The 17,794-nt window shown below is 42.0% G+C and overlaps 1 protein-coding gene across 1 annotated transcript in view; it reads left to right on the top strand.

Moving 5' to 3' along the window:
- The first annotated feature begins 253 nt into the window (after window positions 1-253).
- MAP3K12 (mitogen-activated protein kinase kinase kinase 12) overlaps window positions 254-17,794 on the top strand; it is a 126,633-nt gene continuing 109,092 nt past the window's right edge. The window contains exon 1 of the mRNA XM_087956381.1: window positions 254-665. The gene's annotated coding sequence lies outside the window, so the exon portion shown is untranslated. The remainder of the gene's footprint in view (window positions 666-17,794) is intronic.

Below are 17,794 nucleotides of genomic sequence, written 5' to 3'. Positions count from 1 at the left end.
TGTGTGTGTGTGTGTGTGTGTGTGTGTTTTCACCCAGTCGTGTTGAATTTTACAATGTGTCCCCGTCCCCCCACCCTCCCTCGCCTTGGGAACCAGGCTGTCTCCGGCTTGCACGCAAGGGCGCTTCGCCTTTAAGGGGTTGGCGTTCCGCTTCGCTTGAGAAGCGGTTCCAAGTTCCCCAGGCTCAGGGCGTGTCTGTCCCCAGAGTGACACCAGTGGAGGGGGGGGGCGCGCGCAAGGGGGAGACCGTCAAGAAGCCTGCTCACTGCAGAACCGAGCCTGTCCCTCCTTTGGAACTGCCCAGGGTCGACGGGGGAAATACGGCCGATCCCGGACTGGCACAGCCAGATTTCCCTTCCCACCCCTCCGTCTGCATCTACTCCCTTACTATCCGCTCTGGCTGGGCTCTGCTTGTTTGCGTGCGCCGCGCCGCACCGCGCCACAGCCGGGGAGGATGCGCCTTGTTCCAGCGGCGGCGGTGGTGGTGGTGGCGGCGGCGGCAGCTGCTGCTGCTGCTGCTGCTCGTGTCCGGGGAGAGCGCGGTGATTAGCCAGATGGGGACCGGCCTGCCGGGCTGACGGAGCGGGGGAGGAGCAGGCGCTTTTGTTGCCGCTGCAGCCGCTGGACCGCCCGCTGCAAAGGAGAAAGCGAGGCGCCCCGGAAAGGTAAGGCAAGGCAAGGCTCGGAGAGGGTCCGTCGTCGCCAAAGGGGGAGAAAAGGGCAGACGTCGGGGTCTGGAGGAGAGAAAGGGATGCGGGCCCGAGCGTGTGGAGCCAAAGGGCCGCCCGGAGCTGTCACCGGTTGGGTGGGGGGGAAGGGAGGGCCGGGAGGATGGATGGAGAGTTGATGATGGCGAAGGAGAGACGTCCGGTCCTGATGAGGAGAAGGCAAAAGAGGCTTTTTTCCCCTCCCCCAACCCCCCGCCCCGATCCTAGTTCATGTTTAGGGTACCTTAGGTGGGAGGTGTCATCCCTCTACCGTTTCCCCAAAAGGATGCTCCAGCTTGTTCCCTCCCCCCCCCTCCCACCTCATCCCCATCTGATCAAGGTGAGAGTTTGGTCAAGGAAAAACACCGCGGTGGTCTTTTGCTTTAGAAGTGATTTGACAGATGGGGCACGGGAGGGGGGTAACGGGGGTGGGGGAGGTGAGAAGGATGCCAACCGCTTGCCAGCTTGCAGGGCTGCAGCTTAAATAGGTGAACTATAAATGGAAGAACGGGAACCATGGATGGCTCCTGATGGACTTGTGCCAGCCTTAGGGCTGCCTTGGAATGGTTCTCTCCCTCGGCACCCTCCCCACTTCTCCTCCTCCTCCTCCTCCCCCTCCCCTTTGCTTAGAGACAGAGCGGCTGGGGGGGGAAGAAGGATGCAGTTTTCAAGGCCAAGAGAGCTGGCTGGCTGCCTCCCATCCTGGCTGTTTGTTTGTGCCTGCAGAGTGGTCCTCCTCGGCCTTGGGCCTTCTGGAGGAGGCTGGCTGGATGTGTTTTTTGTTTTTGTTTTTAAAGGAAACTGGACGGATGTGGTAGTGAAGGAGGGAGAGGCAGATGGACAGAGATCCCCAGGGCTCAGAGTAGGGAGGGGAGGGAGAGGAAAAGGGACTCAAAGCACAGGCTGGATGGTCAGGGGAGGAGGGGTGCGTTTATGATCTCCAACACCACATGCTAGGAATGCTTAGAGGCCCCCTTGTTTAATTTGAAATAACCGCTAGCTCAGAGTTGTTACACATAAAATAGGAGGCTTCCACATAAAACAGGAGGCTTCAGCTGCTGGTAGGGAAATCTGGTGCCAAAGAGAAGACGCTGGGCATTTCATTTTGATTACTTAAGAGCGAGGAAAGATGCCATGCGTTTGCTCCGTAACACCCTCCCCTCAAGCTCTTCTTGATTGGTGATTATGGTTCAGACCCAGTACCTGGAAAGCAGATTTTAAAGACAGAATATGCCACAGCATATTCTGAGTTTTGTAACTCTATATGAGATTCACTGATACCAATTGAATTCCCCACTTGGCCACAAAATGGTGGAGGGGAGGGGGCCAAAGTCCTCTTCTCGTCATATTTTAAAATCATGCTGCTTAGGGGAATCCTTTCATACCGAATGGATGTAAAAATGCATTCTTACTGATTTAAAGGGAATGGCCTCAGTCTTTGTCATCCACCGGCCCCATAGAAGAATAAATGTTAGGGATATGGAAAGGCAGTGCCTCTTGGCGAAGCAAGGAAGCAAGATTTATGCTCCCTGATTGGAATACTCTCGGTTGTAAACCTTTGTTCACTTTTCCTTATTAAACCCCTTCCTTTTCTGGAGCAGAGAGAGATGCTCTCCCAGTCTGATTTATGAAGCGTGATGGATTAAGGGCTGCCACTGGGAGACGGGATGAACATAAAGTCTGGATTTGCCACACATTTGTTTTGTAACCTTGGGAAAGTCACTTGGCCTTCAGTCTCCCCCAACAAATTTGCCCCACGATTAAGTGACTTGGAGAATTAAGCATGGGTTTATCCTGAGGTGTGTGTATGTATGTATGTATGTACACACACACACACACACACACACACACACACACACACAAGGGCAGGAGGAGGAAAATGAGCTGTCCAGCTCCTGAAAAGTTGGAAGGAAGTACACAATTCTGGTAATTAGTAGTGAAGCCCTTGGTTTTTAGGAAACTACTTAATAGAACTTGCTCTGCCTCCCTCGCACTGCCTTCCTCCCCCCCCCTCCCACACACATACACAGAGGACATGTGGGGGAAATACCCTTAAGCAAATCCATCTTTAAAGCAGGCATAGAATCAATCTGCATTTTATAACATGGTACTAAAGGAGGCACTGTCCCTCCTTCCACCCCTACTTGTTATTGGTTGGGTCAGAAGCAGGAAAAAAAAACAACCCTTAATTTAATGTCTTTTGATGCATTGGGTTAGAAAATACAATTTACTACAAGAACAAATTTGTCTTTCCAAGGCAGAACGAAGGCAGAGATCACTTTCTCGTCATTTTCGGTCAGAATCATCAACACGGAGATGAAGACATTACTAGAAACTTTTGAGCATTATTAAATCCATGCCAGATTCCTAAGTAACCAGGTGACCAGCAGATGGAATGTTTTTTTTTTTTTATCTCATCTCTGTGTCAGATCAGAACAATCTTTTGTTAGATGAGAACCACTGTACATATACATATTGTTAAATATCTGAGATATTTACCATCTGGTCACAATCTGTTTTTAGAGGGAGCCTGTGCCTAGTGACAGAATACTTCCTTTACATGAGGACTAACCACAATCCAAGTCAACTAAAAGCAAAAAACAAAAACAAAAAATCAGATAGGCAGCTGCAAAGGGAATTCTGCTTTTACATAAAAGCCCTGAACAAAATTACTGCCAGCCCTAGAAGAAAACAGATGAGCAAATCATTAGGTTACAATCCTATACATTCCTAACTAGGAATGTCCTACTTACTGCGATGATGTAGCTGCTGAGCAAACTGTTCCACCTCTTAAAAATAAAAGGTTTCTGATCTTTATAAGAACCTTTTGGAAATATTCTCTTTCCATCTCTGTAACTTATTCCTTGTCCAAAAGATGTGAAAAACATAAATATGTTATGAGGTAGGTCTTAAAAAAACTCTGCAGAGGCATCCTTCATTTTTCATTATTTCTGTCCTCTCTTTCTACCACAGAAGACCATATGGACTACAGCTCTCAAGTGGAAACCCCTCCCCCTTTCAAATGGAAAGGTCCATGGTCTCTCCATGGGGGGAAAGAATGGGAAAGATACTTCTGTGAGAACTGCTATCCATAGACATAGTAAAAGCTGAGTACATGGTGGTTAGAGTACAACTCCCATAAGTCATAGTCTAGGCCAGAGATCTCCAAACTTGGCAATTTTAAGATTTGGGGACTTCAACTTCCAGAATTCCCCAGCCAGCATGGCTGGCTGGGGAATTCTGGGAGTTGAAGTCCATAAGTCTTACTGTTGTCAAATTTGCGGGCCCCTTGTCTATGCAGATAGATTATGGGAAGCATGGTTGGAAGTAGCTGGAGGCACCAAACGGCCTAGGCCAGCACAATTAGACCTCCTAAGCTTCTGTTTAATAGGCCCCCATAGCTAAACTGATAGTTGTCATCTCTTAGTATCTAACCACGCTCTGCTCTGAGGCAACAGGAAAGGTAGGATTAGGAATCACCTATACCACTTCAGACTAGAGGAGACACAGCGCTTAATGTTTTATCCTAAGTTCAAATTTAAGAAATTAGAATCAGAGATAGATCCTTCCCAGATCATTTCTTGTTGGGCTTCTTTTCTCTGGAGAGATATTTTTAAAATATATCTACAGAGCATTCAGAAAATTATTTCCCAAGCTACAGGCCGAAGCGCTACAATTCGTATCTACGTACCGTCTTGTTCCTACCTCATACTATTGCGGGTGTAGTTTGGCTCCATTGTATCCCCTATAATTGTTTCAGCAACATCCTTCAGACTGGGAACATTGATGCTACAGCTTGACCTCTTTTGCATTAGGAGATGCCTTATCTCCTGGATCAGTTAACAAGGGCCCTTTTTGCTTTTTTTTTTTTTGTTCCTTTGAGTTTATGTGTGTCCTGGAAACGGCCTGGGCAGGTCCCTGCAGTTTTCTTGGCAAGGTTTTTCAAATGTGGCTTGCCATTGCTTGCTTTCCTAGGGCTGAGTGAAAGTGAACGGCTCAAGGTCATCCAGTTGGCTTTGGGACGGAAGGGACTAAGGCAGGACCAGAAATCAGGCTTGGGGCCTTAACCACTACACCAAATTAGCTCTCTGATGAGTGCTAGGGGGGATTTTAAGATTTTTTTCCCTCCCAAAATGGAGATATTTAATATGATTGCAAGCTTTTTTTTTTTTTTTTTTAAAAACAGGTTTTAACTGCCATGGCATCTATCAAGAGTCTTTTGGAGGGGGGGCAGTCAGCTATAATTAATCATCATCAATGTCATCATCCCAAATTAAGGAATCTTGGGAGCTGTGATTCTATTTTAATCTTGCGCTGTACTAAAATTGGGCACCCCATATCTAAGTGCCATGCATAAGCCTACGTGTATGTCATGAGTATACAGGTAGTCCTCAGTTTATAACCACAACTGAGCCCAAACTTTCTGTTGTTAAATAAGACATTGGTTAAGTGAGTTTTGCCCCATTTTATGACCTTTCTTGCCATAATTGTTAAGTGGATCACCGCAGTTGTTAAATTAGGTACTGTACCCGGTTGTTAAGTGAATCTAGCTTCCCCCTTAACTTTGCTTGTCAGGAGGTCGAAAAGGGGGTTAGGTGACCCTGGGACACTGCAGCGGTCACAAATATGAGTTGCCAATTGTTCTGAATTTTCATCACATGACCACGGGGAGGCTGCAATGGTCATAAGTGTGAAAAACGGTCATAGGTTACTTCAGGGGTGGGATTCAGTTTCTTTAACAACCTTTTCTGTGGGCATGGCTTAGTTGGTGGGTGTGGCTTGGTGGTCATGTGACTGGGTGGGCGTGGCCAACTTGATGTCCCTCGTGTCAAGGAGCGCTTCTCCTTGCCTGGCCTCTCATGACAGTGGGGATGCTGCAACGATCATAAGTGTGACAAAGGGTCATAAGTCACTTTTTTCAGTGCCATTGTAACTTTGAATGGTCACTAAATGAACTGTTGTAAGTCAAGGATTACCTGTACAAAAATACAAAAAGCTTCTTTGCTTGCAAAAAGCTGCCCTAAATACCAATCATTAGATTAAAAATACCTGCAAGCCAGAGTTACAAATCAGGCAGGGTGCCAGAGCATCTTGAGGAATTAAAATAGTTAAAATGCAGTGATAACTATCAAGCAGCCAACTCTTGCTCATAAAGTGAAACCCTTTAACAGAGAGGTCATTTAAGCTCTCCAGAAAGCACACCCAGGAAAAGCAATCCTTAGATCCATTTGCACCACTTAAAGCTGGTCTCACTCACCTCACAAGACATCCTAAGGAAATCATCCAGATTTAAGGAAAGGTCACATGTCCCCCTGAAAGGCAGTAAAAAAATCAGTGCCAAGCTTGTATCCTGCCTCTTGGAAGTATATCCCAAAAGGACAGTGGCAGATTGTACTAAAGCAGTGAGGAAGACCCCCTGCCCGGATAGAAAAAGAAACCATGAGGCAGGAAATAATTCAAACACAATACAAATAATTAAATCACAACAATAGCAGTTGCTTGTTGAAGCTGAATAGGGAAAATTATCCCATCAATAAACACAGGATTAAATGTCACCAAGCACAGAATTAACCTTCACCAAAACTAGTTTTAGACCAAAACTCAGAAAGAGTATGTAAACACACATGTCACTCATCTTGGTTCCCTGTCACTGAAAGCTTTGCTTCATTATTCAATTATGTTTCTTCAAAGTGCTGATTATCCAGGGAAGTATTTCCTCCCAACAGCAGTGTAAAAATCTTAAAACAACCCTTCCCCTTTAAGAAAGTCAAGCCCCAGAAGCTCACGAGACAGGAAGTCTAGGTGTACTGGCAAGAATGTAATAAGGGTGGGGAAAAAAGGAGATTTCTTCTAACTACCGGTTCTCTGAACTGCTTAGAAAGTTAACAAGGGGTTCTATAGAATCGGACAGACCTGGTAGAATCCCACCCCTGGGCCACTTTTTTCAATGCGGTTTTAACTTCGAATGGTTACTAAATGAACGGTTATAAGTCGAGAATTATCTGTATATGTGGATATGTATGTATTGGTATGGATAGTCCCCAATTTACAATCACAATTGGGATCAGAATTTCCATTGATAAGCAAGGCAGTTGCAAACTGAGTCAGGCCCAGGTTTATAAATGGTTGCTAAGCCAATCACTGCATTTGTGAATTGACTTGCTGCTTGCCAAGTGCCTGAATTTTGATCATTAACTGTTGGGAAGCTATGACATCACAAGGGCGTGGAGCAATTGTAAATCACTTTTTTCAGTGCCCTTCTATAACTTTGAGCAATCACTAAATAAGGTAGAGGTAAAGGTTCCCCTCACACATACGTGCTAGTCGTTCCCGGCTCTAGGGGGCGGTGCTTATCTCCGTTACAAAGCCGAAAAGCCAGCCCTGTCCGAAGACGTCTCCGTGGTCATGTGGCTGGCATGACTAAACACCAAAGGCGCACAGAACACTGTTTACCTTCCCTCCAAAGGCGGTCCCTATTTTTCTACGTGCATTTTTTACATGTTTTCGAACTGCTAGGTTGGCAGAAGCTGGGACAAGTAACGGAAGCTCACTCCGTTAAGAGGTGCTAGGGATTCCAACCACCAACCTTTCTGATCGACAAGCTCAGCATCTTAGCCCCTGAGCCACCACGTCCATAATCACTAAATGAAGTGTTGTAAATCAAAGTCTACGTCTGTATGTGTGTGCATGTGGGTGTGGGGAGTATGTACATGTATATATAGTATTCCACATTAAGGAAGGTGACATAGAATTCAGTTTCTACGGGCTGCCTCAGTTTAGGTCCTGGATGTCCATGAAAAGAGTTAGAAAAGAGTAAATATTCATGCCCTCTCTCTTGAATATTATTAATGCTTTTAATAAACTGGGAGGTTAGAACAGTCCCATATCATTGCCAGTGGAAATTTTATTGAATTGAGGCCAGCCACAGAAAGGTTAAAAAATCCAGCATTCTCCCCCACTCACTACCAAGGAACTAAGTAGCCAGGAAGACCCCTTATGCAAGCTTCATACAACTTCATGGGAAATGCACCACAGCAAGGTTGCAGAGTAGCTGTCTGAGAGATAGTAACCAGGCCAAAATGGAAGAATTGGAGTTAAGAAGTTTCAGGGTCTGAGGCGGGATTCAAACCCAGATCTCTCCAACCACAGTCTGACATTCTATTATTATTATAGGACTTTTATTGACCCCTCCATCCAAATCTCCTGCCAGAATATTTCACCCCATTTGAGATTTCTTTGACAGTACAGTAAGCCTCCTTCCCTTATCTGATGCCGCAGATTTGACCTGATATAAGTGCTTCTTCTCCTAAAAAATCTTACTTTGGTAAATAAAAGTAACAAGAAGTTGCAGTGTAGTCCTCTTGTTTGCCTTCACATACTGTTGTTCCACATCGTGGCTTGTTTGAATCAGTCAAAATATCTGAAAAGCATAACCCTCACCTAACTGGGCTTTAGTTGTCAGTCACTTTACTTCGTGATAGTGAGCCATGGTGGCGCAGTGGTTAGAATGCAGTACTGCAGGCTACTTCTGCTGGCTGCCTGCAATTTGGCAGTTCGAATCTCACCAGGCTCAAGGTTGACTCAGCCTCCCATCATTCCAAGTAAATGAGGACCCAGATTGTTGGGGGCAATAGGATGACTCTGTAAACTGCTTAGAGAGGGCTGTAAAGCTCTGTAAAGCGGTATATAAGTCTAAGTGCTATTGCTATTAGTTTTGGAAAGACAATTCAGAGTTCCTGATTGTCTCATTATTATGTCTCACTTCACACATAGCTGCAGCACAGCCTTTACCATGCAAGGTTTAAGCCTTCTCAGCTTTCCCAAAAGATAACTTCATAAAGCTGCTGTGAAACATAAAACTGTTGTCGTTCTTCACCCTCTGAGAAAACTGGGAAAATTCTCTTGTGATAAGAAATGACCTGGCATTGGGATTGATGGACAATTTTTAAAGCGTAGTATATACACTCTGAAACAACATTTCCCCCTTGAACCAGGGATGGAAGGTAAACATTCTGGCTTCTTGCTTTCATTGCCTGGGCAACAATCCCTTCCGGGTTAATTAAAAGCATCAGCATGTCTATAGGCACGTCTGTTCAAACCTGGCCGTGAGAATAATGGCTTAGTCTTGATGGAAGCGTGTGCCTGAGCATGGCCTGAAGCATATGATAAGCATGGATGGTAGCTCCTTGCAGACATATTGTAAGTTCTCATATGAGCAACGGTTACTTATTTCTGCCGTGACCTTTGATCTCAGCTTGTGAATGAAGCATTTTCTCACAGATTTTTTAGCCATGTCAAGTGGAATAAGGAAGTGTGTGTATGGGGAGGGAAGGTGTTGTATGAGGCTGAAGGTCAATTATAATTAGTCATTCTGGCTTGCTTTGTGGAAGAAAGGCTCTTTGGTTCTCCGTCACTGGAGACAGAAAACCATGTCCAAATAATTCCTCAGTTTTGGATCAGACGCATAACACCAGCGGTTTTCATGACAGAAACTTGGCCTTGACCCGCGTACCAGTTTGTCTTTACAGTTTGGATGCACCAGAGCTAATTGAATCAGTGGGTAAATGAGGAGAAAGAATTCACTACAGATTGGTTAAGTTGCTTCTAACATCAGAATGAACTCAATTCAAATGCACTTGAGTTTGCTGACATCATTCAAGCAAGAGGTCTGTGGAGATTTTCAGTCATCCATGTCATGGTTGTCCCAAAGGTGATTTTTCAAATCAAAAGGCAACTGGACTTTGTTTTTCCTAGGAAAACTTTTGAAAAAGCACCTTTAGGACATTCAGGCAAGATGTACTAACAGAGAATTGCAGGTAGAGGATAACGGAAACAGCACTGGTTGTTGATTAGCTGGGGACGGGGGGGAATTCAGTGGCCAAGCTATCAGTATTACAAGCCAGAGGTGGTATTCAGCAGGTTCTGACCAGTTCTGGAGAACCGGTAGAGGAAATTTTGAGTAGTTCAGAGAATTGGCAAATTCCACCTCTGACTGGAGAGTTTACAGTATCCTTCCCCTGCCATGCCCACCAAGCCACGCCCACAGAACTGGTAGTAAAAATATTTGAACCCCACCACTGTTACAAGCACCAGGTATTGTGCCTCTGATTTTTTTTACAGAAATGTGTGTGTGCACGGTCAGCTTAAACAATAGATTCCATGTATAATTACAGCAACACCAAGCAAGATTAAATTGTGATTTCTCAAATGTGTAGTCCTTGGAATAGCTCTGGCTGGCTCTAATGTGGAAATGTCCCCATGTTGCAGATGGTTAAACTGAGGCCGAGTTCTGTATAGATTTATTTCATTGCAATTATATACTTCCATAATCGGATGACTTTTGTTTAGTGGCTATCGAACAGTCAACCTATGGAATCATGATGGTGGTACCACCTGCCCTACCTGGACAGTATATCACAAACTCTGAAAGCAATTTGGAAAAGATCCATAAGGTTAGAGTGTCTCCCTACATCTTGTTTAGCATTCAGGATATTTCATCCATCGTTTTGTGTTTTGTTGGTTTGTTGGTTTTTTTGTGTTGAAGTTTGAAATCAGTTACTACGGGCTTGATTCTAAAAGTAATTGTAAGTGTAAATGTGCAGATATAGTTGATGTAGTTTTATGCTTTACACACTTTGTGAAAAAACACAAGTTTTCTGATATTTCCTGCATTGGCCAGGTAGGCTGCATTGGTCGGTGACCGATGTGATAGGAATTGTGGCAGATTATCCTGAACCAATAAATTCTTCTCTAGAAGAGCTTTTCTGCTTTGACATGTAAACTTGGATTTTGGAGAATCACAATCCAACATACCCCAAGGGTGTCAAGTTATATCCCTGCTTGGCACAGAGCAGAACATCAGGAATAATTATTTTAAAAAATCTAGAAAAATCTACATTTTATCCCATTAACATATGTTGAAAGTAGAGACAATAAAGTCAGCCTAATTCTTCTGAATTAAGTCCAGAGATGAGATTAGTTTGTTAAACAGAATTGCACCCTGAAATATTCAGAAGAAAATAGGTACATTAGAAGATAACGAGAAGCTTCTTGTTGGATATTTTGTGCTAAGTTTAGTTACCTCCTGAAACCATTTTCTTTTTTCGCCCAACAAATGTATTAATTTATTAACTATAAATGTATTATTAAAGAAAAACACAAGAAAGGAATAAAGAAGGAAAAAGGAGATCAAAGAAAGATGTAAAAGCATTGCAAAATTAGATTAAAAGGTTTCAAAACGGCATTGATAGGAATCTGTATTTGAAACATTTTATATCAATTTATTTTACTTGTGTTTTTTCACAATTTCAAAATAAGTCAGTACTAAAATTCTACTATTATTCAGTAATTAACAGCAATAATCAGTGCAATTCAAATTAAAAGATGAGGTAAAGCAATTGCAATATTTTTGTCTGATTTAATAAATCTGTCAAACTGAACAAATACTTTAAAATGGAATATTATAATCTTATGTTAAGCAGTCTTAAATGTTGGATATTGTACAAGCCTGTTTCTAAAATTATAATAATAATAATTTAAAAGAGTTTCCACATTGACTTAAGTTTTGTATCAGAATTTTTAAATATGAAGTTAGTTTGACATCAGATTGTATAGGCTCACAGCTTAACTTGCTATTCATCCATGAAATGAATTGTTTTCCAATGAGAAGCAGAGAGAACCCTTATTATCTAGAAAATAATTTTATTTTCCAGAGTTGTTAGGTTTTACAACATTACCACCAGGTATGAAATACGAAAAATCTTATTATTTAGTTTCCAACATTTTTTAAAGAATAAATTGCCTACTTTGGCAATAAATATTGAAGAATATACTGTTGGTAAAATAATCCTCTGCAAATCTGTATTTTTTTGCCATCAATATTTCCATTGTTACACACAGATTTTCATATTTAAATATTGCATTTATTTAATCATGGAGTTTTTCACCTGTTGAATTTCTGAATCATAATTCACCAGGACTTTATAAATAAGGCCCAATAAGTGACATGTATTTTATGTGATCATTTTTCTTAAATCAGTCATATTAAGTTTAAATTTGTCATTCCTTTGGGCTATATTGCTTATTTGTAGATATTGAAACCAATGAGATGATTTTGGCAATTGTGAATGGAGCATCTTTTTGTCCTTGTTCATTAATAATTATGTCTTGCAGTCCGCACTAATTATTATCCCTCCACTGATCAAACATCTTTGCATATTCTCCTTCACAAAAATAAAGGATGTGTTACATCTGGACTAATTCTTTTTTCTATATTTATCATACTCATTTAGAACATTATATATTATAGAATGATACCTTATAGACCAACAAAAGCCAGTTTGGCATAATGGTTAAGGCATCAACGAGAAGCTGAGAGGTCATGACTTCTAGTTCACTCTTGGACAGGTGACTTTGGCCCAGGCACTTTTCCCCAGCATTAGGAAGGAAGCAATGATAAGCCATTTCCAAAAAACCTTGCCAAATAAATATCCTGGAAGTCATCTGGAGTCAAGAATGACTTGAAGTCATGCACACACATGCAATTGCATCAAAGGTATTTGTAGAACTCATCTGGAAGTCTTGTTTCTTTGATAGAAGCAGCTCAACTGTAAACAATGGTATTAACAGCCTATCCCAAGTCCTTGGCAAGGACTTGATAGCAGGATAAAAATTGCAAAATCCAGTGTAAACATCTGGCTCACTTTTGTGACCACCACCAACAACAACCACAACAGCCACAATAATCACAAAGTCTGGATAGTGGATGTGGCAGTGCCTGGAGACAGCAGAATAGAAGAGAAAGAACTGGAGAAGATAACAAAATGCAAAGACCTACAAATAGAAATAGAATGACTATGGCAAAGGCAAGCAAGGGTAGTACCAATAGTAACAGGCGTCTTGGGTGCAGTCCCAAAATAACCAGAGCACCACTTGAACACCATAGGCATTGACAAATTTGCCATCAGTCAATTGCAGAAGGCGGATTTACTTGGAACAGCTTCCATCCTGCGACAATATCTGTAACACTATCAAACACCCATATTTGCCTATCCCAGGTCCTTGGTAAGGATTCGAAAGGTAGACAAAAATGCCAAACCCAGTCTGAACATCTGGCTGACTGTGTGAATAATAATAATAATAATAATAACAATAATAACAATAATAATAATAAATAATAACAATAATAACAATAACAACAATAACAACAATAACAACAATAACAACAATAACAACAATAATAACAATAATAATAATAATAATAATAATAATAATAATAATAATAATAACAAAAAATAAATAAATAAATAAATAATGTTTATTTTCTGGAACAATAACTTTAATATTCTTAAACACCAACACCTGCCTATCCCAGATCCTTTTGTCTAATAAGTGGACAAAAATGTCCATAGTCTTAAAACCTGGCTGATGGTGTGACCAACCATAATATGCTATAATCCAGTCTATTCAAACACAGTATTAAATATTAATATTTTGATTAAATGTATTATACTCATTACCCACCTAAAGAAGCACAGCTCTCACAAGAATTTTGCTTCTCTTTAAAAGGGGCTAATCCTGACTGCCTCATTATTAACATCTGGAGATACTGAATTCACTTTTTGAAAAATAATAATCACAGGACGCTATCAAATTGTTCCAAACTTTTGCTGTTATTTGTTTGTTTGTGGCCATCTCTCATATTTTCTCCGTTTGGATTATTCATTTGGGGTCTTTTATGACTCTTTCAAGTCCAAGTTTTTTCTTTTCTTTTCAGGCCCACTAAGTTGTGTGATCTCTTCCTCTTGTTCTTCTAGTTACAAGAAATAAATCATTTGGACATAAAGCAATAATATTCTATTGAATTATTTCTTCATCCCTTGGCTTTCTAGTTTTTGTCCACACACTATTAACGTTCTTGGAATCTAAATCTGTTCAGCCCTTCCTGGGTTCTTGAGGGAAGCTTCTCTCTTTTTCTAAGAAATATCTATTCTGCAAAGTTTGGGGTGTCCCTAAACTTTCTGATACTTACATTGTGTACCCGCATAATACTTCTTCATGTAGATAAGCATTCCTATTCAGAATGAGTTTTAAGTTCGTTTATAACCTTTTTTTTTTGTTTTAATCGTGCAATTCTAATTGAGAGCTTCCAATCAGTGGTGGGATTCAAATTTTTTTACTACCGGTTCTGTGGGTGTGGCTTGGTGGGTGTGGCATGGTGGGTGTGGCAGCCAAATCCCATTCCCTCCCCAGTCCCCACCCCATTAACCTGCTTTCCAGCTCTGTTTTCCTGTGCAGGGCAACCAAAGAAAACTCAGCCAATCAGCTGGGACTCGGGAGGCAGAGAATAGATGGGGGCGGGGCCAGTCAGAGGTGGGATTTGCCGGTTCTTTGAACTACTCAAAATTTCCACTATCGGTTCTCCAGAACTGGTCAGAACCTACTGAATACCACCTCTGCTTCCAATTCTGTTTCCATACCGGATGGTGGTGTCAATGACTAAATTCCTTTCATTTTTTTTTTCATTATGGGAAAGTGCTGAATTACCTGTATCTTGTTGGATGGTAAGAGAAAAATGGGCAGGATCCTTCTCTACCCTATTCTGCTCATGAAATAGAAATTGATAAAGGAACAATCCAAGAGCTTTTTATAGGAAGGCTTCCTGTTCCAATCAACCAGATGCAGGATAATGGGTAGAATGCTTAATCAACGTTGGCAAACATTTGGCCAACTGGGACCTACTTGTAGGTAAGTACTGTAGAAAGATCTGTGACTTTGTGGGAGATGAGATTTCTATTACAAATAACACACACACACAAAATGTTTTAGCAATATTACAGAGCTACAGGTAGTCCTTGACTTATGACCACCATTGAGCCTGACATTTCTGTTAGTGACATCTGTTTAGTGAGTTTTGCCCCATTTTACGACCTTTCTTGCCACAGTTGTTAAGTGAATCCCTGTCGCTGATAAGTTAGTGACATGGTTGTTAAGTGAATCTGGCTTCCCCGTGGACTTTGCTTGTCAGGAGGTTGCAAAAGGGGATCACGGGGACACGGCAACTATCATAAATATGAACCAGTTGCCAAATGTCTGAATTTTGATCACGTGACCACAGGGATGGCTGTGACGGTTGTAAGCGGTCCTAAGTCACTTTTTTTTCCAGTGCCATTGTAACTTCAAATGGTCACTAAATGAACTGTTGTAAGTCAAGGTCTACCTGTTGTCAGGATTCCAACAATCACTCTAATTAAATCATGATTCTCGAGCCAAACTTCAAAAATCTGCAAAGGATTCATTAGAGATGACATACTGGTACTGCTCTGTATGAAGCCAACTCTGGCATACATAATCTACAGTCACCTATGACCCTGTTTCTCCCCTCCCTACTGGGGGTCTCATAAATCAAATTCTCCAGTTGAGCACATTCACAGGCTGGATGTCATCATTCACGTTCTCCAATTAAATATATTCACGGGCAAAAACTCTGGTATTTTAGTTACAATCTTTTAAAGATAAGAGTTGGAATGTATTTTCGCTTTCAACTATTCTTCCAGACTTCCTTCCTCCCCCCTTTTTTTATTTTTTAATGGCAACTACTAAAACAGGCATAGGAATGTTTTATGAGTTGACACCTGTACACCATGGACTCAGTTTTTTCTAGGTACACAACAGGGATCAAAGCTAAGGATCTCTCTGTCACTGTTGACTGGAAGTAATATGTGAGACAAAGAGATAACGCAGTCTTGTATGGCACTCCTTTTTTAAAATTGAGCTCAGCAATTTTTAAATTAATGTTTGAGTTTGACATGAGCCATGCTTTCTGATACCATTTTCATGAATCGATTTCCAGTGTGTATTTCATGTTGCCACACTTCCTGACCTCCCAGGGCATCCAAATAGATGGTGGCTAAAGAGCACAAAACTCCAAAGAAGAAAGAAATGTTTGCTTGCAGTTAAGCTGAAGCTGGACAGAGGGGTAGCAAAGGAATGTGAGAATCGTGGGTGGTTTTCTTGAGAGAAAGTAAGAACCGTGGGTTTTTTTAGCAATGTACTCCTATATTTAGGATTTCTGAAATTGGACACATATGCCTCATTTATGGGCATGCGTATGTACTTCGCTTGAACTAATCCAGTCATTATATCCAAAATAGTCTTACCAGAACTTGGTGCAAGAATATAATTTTAATATTGGCAGTGAGCTCTAGAATCGTGATGGTGAACCTATGGCACACATGCTGGAAGTGGTGTGCAGAGCCACTTCTGCTGGCATGCGAGAGGTCGCCCGGAAGAGCCCCATTGCGCATGAGTGCGTGCCCCCCACCAGCTGATGCATGGGGGGGGAGACGCGAGTGTGGGAGATGTTTGTGCATGCACAGAGGCACGCGGCATGCGGGGGGATCATGCGTGCATGCACAGAGGTGCACACGGGGGTCACATGCACAGGGAGGGGCAGGGGGAGTTGCACATGCATTGCATCATGGGTGCAAGCATGTGAGCTCATGCAAGCGCCCTTTTGGCACGCAACATGGAAAAGGTTAGCCATCACTGCTCTAGAAGGTAGAAAATGCCTCCTGAATAATCACAGAATACCTCTTTCTTACTTGTATTAATATTCGTAATAGCTCTTCATTGCTGGCCATATTCAAACCCAAGTTTCATACTTCAACATTATATATCTTCTATTATTTCTCCAGCACTTCCTCCTCCCTGTTGCTCTTACTTCTATATTAAAGCTTTGCTACAGTTTCTTTGTTAAAATGTGTATTTATATATCCTGTTTCCTTCAAGGACATTGTAACATCCCAGTGTAGTAGGATTAGGCTGAGAACTGGAGAACTAGCCTGGGTGTCCTTAATTTGTCCACCTTCCAAAAACAAAGGGCTTGCCTTCAGAAATTGTGAGTGCTTCATCACTGGAGGTTTTAAAGAAAAGACTGACTGCCATTTGTTTGAAATGGTACACGATCTTTATTTTATTTATTTATTTATTTTTATTTGATTTGTCAATTGCTTACAAGATAATAAGTATAAACATAAACATAGTTATGAATACATGGATACATATAAGAAAAAACAACAACAATAGGACAGGGACGGTAAGCGCGTTGGTGCGCTTATGCACGCCCCCTAGAGACCTCTTAGGAAAGGGGTGAGTTCAATAGTAGAAAGTCTAAGGTTAAAGTTTTTGGGGTTTGGGGAAGAAACCACAGAGTCAGGTAGAGTATTCCAGACATTGACCACTCTGTTGCTGAAGTCGTATTTCCTGCAATCAAGTTTGGTGCGGTTTACTTTGAGGTTGTTATCTATTGTTTGCTCTTGTGTTGTTATGGTTGAAGCTGAAGTATTCATTGACAGGTTGGACATTGCAATGTATGATTTTGTACACTATACTTAGATCGGACCGAAGGCAGCGTAATTCTAGCTTTTCTAGGTCTAGAATTTCGAGTCTGGTGGCATAAGGTATTCTGCAACGAGTAGAGGAGTGGAGAACTCTTCTTGTGAAATATTTCTGGACTTTCTCAGCTGTGTTAATATCAGATACGTAATGCGGGTATCTTCTGCTTGAGCAGGAGGTTGGACCTCCAAGGTCCCTACCAGCTCTAGTCTAGTCTGATTGATTAGTTGGGTAAGAGATAATAATTTTCTTTGCCTCCATCCACCATGAAGCTGGACAGCTGGTCCCTGCAGAATCCTTGCTTTGCCTCCTTTTCTTGGCTAATTAGGCTGAAGCAAAGGAGGGGGAGAGGTGGGACCTCCTCCCCCTCCTTCTCTCTCTGCAATGTGCCTTGCTATGCACAGAAAGCCACTCGGCCACAAGACCATCTTTGTGGCTGTTGCTTGCATGCAGAATTCCCCCTGCCTCCCCCACCCTCCACACTTCCAAACATTAGCTGCCCTTAAACATCCTCAGCTGAGAGGGATGCTATATAGAGCTGAGAGAGAGAGAGAGAGAGAGAGAGAGATGATATAGATATAGATATAGATAGATATATATAGATAGATAGATAGATTGATAGATAGATAGATAGATAGATTGATAGATAGATAGATAGATAGATAGATAGTTTTGTAGGATAGATAGATAGT

The sequence above is a fragment of the Notechis scutatus genome, chromosome 2, assembly GCF_049901735.1.
Source record: "Notechis scutatus isolate UNSWTSFEM ecotype Mainland chromosome 2, rNotScu1.2, whole genome shotgun sequence".
NCBI lineage: Eukaryota > Metazoa > Chordata > Lepidosauria > Squamata > Elapidae > Notechis > Notechis scutatus.
Note: the sequence above shows the minus strand (reverse complement) of the source record. Positions and strands in the feature narration are given on the sequence as shown.